The sequence below is a fragment of the Anomalospiza imberbis genome, chromosome 3, assembly GCF_031753505.1.
Source record: "Anomalospiza imberbis isolate Cuckoo-Finch-1a 21T00152 chromosome 3, ASM3175350v1, whole genome shotgun sequence".
Taxonomy (NCBI): domain Eukaryota; kingdom Metazoa; phylum Chordata; class Aves; order Passeriformes; family Viduidae; genus Anomalospiza; species Anomalospiza imberbis.
Window position 1 is genome coordinate 31,447,049 of NC_089683.1, and position 5,690 is coordinate 31,452,738.

The 5,690-nt window shown below is 39.6% G+C and overlaps 1 long non-coding RNA gene across 1 annotated transcript; it reads right to left on the bottom strand.

Annotated features, from left to right (window-relative positions):
• Positions 1 to 448: 448 nt before the first annotated feature.
• LOC137469867 (uncharacterized) lies at positions 449 to 4,945 on the bottom strand. The gene is made up of 2 exons (XR_010996727.1): positions 4,829 to 4,945; positions 449 to 667 (listed from the first exon to the last, which is right to left on the bottom strand). It is a non-coding gene; the product is annotated as an uncharacterized lncRNA (long non-coding RNA).
• Positions 4,946 to 5,690: the final 745 nt, after the last annotated feature.

Below are 5,690 nucleotides of genomic sequence, written 5' to 3' on the forward strand. Positions count from 1 at the left end.
AAATAGCAGCTGAAGCAGGTTTTACCTATATTTAGACTTACATTTCTGACAGCTTAATCCTCTGTAATTCTGCAGGTTTTTTGAACTGGTTTACTTTGGAGGACTGAGAAAAAGTAACCTATCTGAAATCAGGAAATGATCATCAGAAATTATTACAGGAAGCATACTTATAAAACTATTTCCTCTTAATTGACAAAAAAACCAAATCCAAAACAGCACAATCTAAATATTAACTACTATATCCTGTAAAAATTGATCCAAGTACACAAATTTCCACTGTCCCTGTAACTTTGTGCCTCATTGTGCAATTATTTGAAGGCAGTTTTTTCCAATTTTAGCTTTTCATAAAACCACACATTATTTTATACATCAGAAAAATCACTCTTCATAAGATACTGTTATATTTTTGCAAATTTGAACATCACAATTTTTTAAATGCTAAAGTCAATTTTACTCAATCATCCTTAATTTATTCCTGTCATATATGTATGCAGTGTCTTCTGTCTAGTCCCCATTACCAACAACTTGTCCAAAGCCTCCTAGAAGTTTTGTAGCAGGCAGTTTGTGAGAGGAAGCCAGTAGGATCAAGAAGCCACTGTGAAACTGGAAGCAATGGAAGGAATCCTTTACCTGGTCTTCTGGAGGTCAGCACATGGACAACGTTGCCCTGAAAAAAGTTGTTGTGGTTGAGGCAAAAAGATGTTTCTGATTCATGGTGTCCCTTTCAGATCTCATTAGATCCTACACATTTGTGATACCTGTTATAATCTAAGAGCTGCTTTCTTAAAGAAGGGTAGAAACAACATGGACACTTTAACAAGGTTGTGGTAGTCTGTTATTTTACAGTTGGTTCTTCTGTAGTAGGTTTTAATATTCCTTGTTATAAGTTTGTAATGGTTCAGTCTCTGTACCCCATTTGGCTTCCCTAGTGGTTCAGTCCTGAGTTGTTTACCACAGTTTTTCCCTCCAAAATGTATGTCAATCCACATGTCAATCCACCTGTACACCTCCCTTGTTCCCTTGTCTCACCCCTGTCTTTCAAAGATAGCACACTCCTTTGGTTCTGGAGTGTTCCCTGTTTTTCATCCCTTCCTTGAAGCAGAATTGGATTGTAAGGTTTGCTCCCTCCCCATGTTGGCTTCTATTGGGGAGCCCTTGCCCTGCACCCCTCCCCTAATACCCTCCTATCGGTCAAAGGTTGTGTCCTCCCTGTGTTCCCCCCATCCCTATAACAGTAGCCCCTTCAGGTTCAGATTTGGTTCATTTGCTCTGCCCCAACTTTGACATTAAACATTTGGAGATTCAGACAAGTGTCCTTCCCTTATTCCTCTGCCTCGGTTTCCTCGTGCCCTGTGCCTCTGCTGTGCTACCCACGCTGCAGTGACCACCGCCATCCGTACCAGTCTCGGCAGAGACTCAGGGGGGGCCACTCATGTGTCTGCCCTGCGGCCACAAGAGGGACAGCGAGCCGGTCAACCTCCATCCTGTGGCCACTGAGAGCCAGGCGCACAAGGTGAGCACATTTTCAATGGCTTATCTTTGGATTTATGTGCGGCTGTGAATGCAAACTGATCAGAAACAGTCCTTTGGTCTGTTTACTGAGACACACACTGTCCTAGACACACAGCCTTCAAGTGCCTGGAATGAGGAATTATGGTCCTTTACATGGTACATGACTTTCCTGAATCTGCTTGCTTGATCGAAGCAAATCTATATCAGCATGGTGAAGGGTTTAAAATAAATATTCAGAGTCATTTGAATTGCCAATAATGCAGAGTAATAAGATCTATTAAATCCCAGGATGTTCCAGAATATGTTTCCCATCCTGTTCCAAATATTAATGCAGTGCTCTAGAATTAAACTAATTTTTCAGTAGACATATTGTACCATCCCCAATTTGCCTTTATCCCCAGGCTACAGCTTTTACAATCTTTGTATGACACCTATTTCAAACGCAACCAGTTAGTATCCAGCAATTTCCTGTAGTAACCTCATGCATATTGTTTAGTTTTTCAAATATTTGTCCACAATATTTAAATTGCTTTCAGACTTTCAGTCTATGTTTTCAGAGCTAGGATAGTGGTTTTTTTCTAGATGAACTGAGAAACACCAAGTACACCTTTTTTTCTCCTTCCCTCAATTTCTCTGCTTCTGGCTAGCAATGGAAGCACAGACCACATCTTTCGACAAAGCACTGCCTGAAGGTTCAGAAGGTGACAGGCCATGCAGTTCAGCTCCTATGGCTTAACAGGTGAAGTATCCCTTTCTTGATTATTTATGGTGAAAGCTATAAATGAATAATAAGAAATAATGAAAGAGTTTCTGAACCACTTGTTTAGTCCCTAGAAATAAGTCCAGCATTCAGCTGGCATGCGGGCTATGTTTAGTAGGAGCCCCTAATGTACACATTTTCTCCATTAGGCTTAGGTAGACCCTGGCATTTTAAATGCTGGCACACAGCTTGCCACAATCACTAACATGCCAGAGGCAATTAAAGGATCTCTTAAGGAAAAGGAAAAAAAACCCAGAATGTTGTCAGGTTCTGACCATGTCAGTAACCCAAACTATTCTTTTTTTTGTGTTAGAAGAATTTTTTCCATTCTTTCCTTACCTGCTTCTAACACAGACCACAATCCAGACTTTTCCTAAGGAGCTTCCAGTCTAGCCTTTTTCTATAAAATCTGGCTGTAATTTATTTATTCCTCTCCTAAGTCCTCATTTCCTCCCTTTTCCCACTACTGCATTGTGCAAAAGATGATGTAACATGTCTATTCTTAACCTCAGCTATGTCTGTGACACAGTTCTTTTTCATGCTAAGGGACTAAGCCATGTATGTTAGCTTTTTCCAGACATAAGTCTATTTCCTTTCCTTCTTCTGCCCCTCCGTATTTTCTCAGAAACTAGGAATGTGACCTAAATGTCATTTTTTTTTCTTGTCCTTACTGAACTGTTGCCACATTAAACTATTTGGTATTATAGGTCTTACAGTAAGCCACAGGAGCTCACTGAGAAATAGCTTTGTTCAGTACAAATGCAGTTCTTTCTACAAGAGGCTTTAACTGCTGAATAGACAAGGGACAGGGGGCAAGAAAAAGGACAGAACATGTAGAAGAATGAGATCAGTGATGGTGTGTAAAAGGCTGTTAGCTCCTTTTCTTTGATAAATACAGATGTGTCTTCATTGGAAGGGGGAATTGATTACAAGAAAGAGGAAGACAAGGTAAAGATGAGCTGAGGCAAGGCAAGGCAAGACAAGGAAGATCTCTTCAGGTGAAAAGTGTATTTTGGGGATTTTATTCCAAGGAATCTGATGGGATTATACAGACTCTGATTCTCAGAATAGGTACAACAGTCCCTTTCAAGACTAAAAATAACTTCTAATAGTTTGCAGTCTCAGACATGTATGCTGCTTATGCTGCTTCCATGCTGATGTAATGGTGGCAATCTTTTCTCAAGAAGGATTTGATCCATGAGGGATACAAAGTTCAGGTGAATTTTACATTAGAAGCTCTGCATGCTTATAAATTGCAGTTTGCATTCTAGCAGCAGCGCTGGTGTCCTGTATGGGGTGGTAACAGAAGTGGTTTAGGAGATGATAATGGCTGCAAAAGGGTTGTGAAGTAGCCATAACAGCACTATCTGCTAGTAAATCAAGCATACAGATCTGACACACTTACTGAAGTTTCTACAGGTAGTTTCTGTGCACTGCTATAAATCTTCACCAAATTTACCAAACCAAAATCATCAACTGACTTTACAAAAGTGCATAACAGATTGCTATTGAAATGCTCATGACTGACTGCAAATCAACATTACCTGTTTTCTTTCTTCTCCAAGGTTCCCTCCTGAGCACTCCTGGCATGTGGACATCTCAGAGCACCTAAATGAGGGGAAAAGCATAGATTCCCTCCCGAACCAAGCACAGCCCTCTTTTCTTGGTTACAGACTCAACAGAAGTGCAGAAGGACATGCTTCTTAGAAGGATATGATCAGTCCCATGAAAAATAATGCTGCTTATAGCTAATCATAGTTTCAGATTCTTTGCTGAACCAAGTGCTAAGCCAAGGATTTGTCAGTTTTAATAATTAAGCTGATCTCCAATGCCACAGTATTTCAGGAAATAAGACATGGCTTCTCAGCAAACACAATGGTGGACCACACAAAGTCAAATTTCAAGTGTAGTCAAGAGAGTGCAAGAAGGCAATCCACAGAAGAGTGTGACCTGGTATAGATGAAGTTAAAACAAGTTTTGAACTCGTACGTTAACAAAAACATAATTTCATTTTTTCTAAAGCTCTACTTTGATACTCCATTTGTAATACAAAATTCACTGATCTTTTAAAAAATGGTTATTAACTTTTAGAGTGAAATGCTATTTTTGCTAGTTTGTAACTTTGTGTGTGCCAAAACCAAACTATGCAATCAATGAAATAGAAGTCCTCTGCAACAGCAAATAAAAATAATTAAAAATAATTGATCAAATAAATGCAACAATGACAATTAAATGAGCAATCTGAAGCCATTCCAATGATTAATCATACTGACATTTTGCCAAATACAAATGTTTAAATAGTAGACCCATTTTATAAAGGAACTCAACATCAGCCAAAGATGATGACAATGAAACAAATAAACTTGGAATGGAATAGTCTGCATTTAATCTTTCCAAGAGAAACACCATCTAATGTATAGTTGGCATTTCCCCAGCCATGAAGTATCTATGCTGTCCTCAGGCCAACAGAGTTATTTTCCCAACAATAAATACAGTATCTAAGTAAACATGTTCTTATAAACTGAACCTTCAAATTCAGTGTTTCCTTATTATTACCAGGAAAGTTCAAGATGACTATGATTAATATGGAATAGTTTAATTCAGCCAGCATAAAAAGACTGGGGTCTGCTGTTGGGAATATGTGAAGAGAAGATAAGGCAAAAGTTGAATCATCCACAAGAGTTCTGTGAAGTTTACCCTGTAGACAAATAGACATACTCCTACATAAGATACCTATCTGTTTGCCACAAGCCAGACAATGAAAATATAAGCAGGGCATGGAACTAAAGAAGGAATAGGGAATATATTTTTGAAATTATAAATGGATCTGAAAACAAAGCTCCTCAAGGTTAAACCATCTGTTCTGTTGGAATTTCAGTGCCTGGACATAGCTTCCTGGAGGACTTTCTCCACAACTTCTTACTGACTGATCTACAGTCCCTGATTTCTCCTTCTTTGAGGATGATTCACCTGTGTTGGAAGGTGGGGGCAATGTTTTCCTTGCTGTTGTTCTGTGGCAATGGAGTCATGCTTTGTGAGTAGCTCAGCCAGTTCACCGTGCTGCACTCCTTGTGGTCCCACGGACTTACACATGTTCAGATTATTCAAGCTGTGCCAGCACTAATCACCCCTATCATGGGAAGTGTTTCCTCCCCCCAGATTTGCTGCCAGGCACAGAGATCTGGCAGGTCCAAGATTAGCTCCAGTGTCTATCATTCATTCCTGTAGCAGTGTTGCCTTTCCAGTCCTCCGTTGCAGAGCAACCTTTCTCAGCATATATAAATAAAATGTCTTCGTGTCTAAAGGACATAGGATCCTCTCTTCCCTTTGCCCACTATACCCCATCTCTCTCCCCTATTGTGTCTTAAGATTATGGGAACTATTCTGCCAAAAAAGATCTAGTTTGTGTTAGATGTGA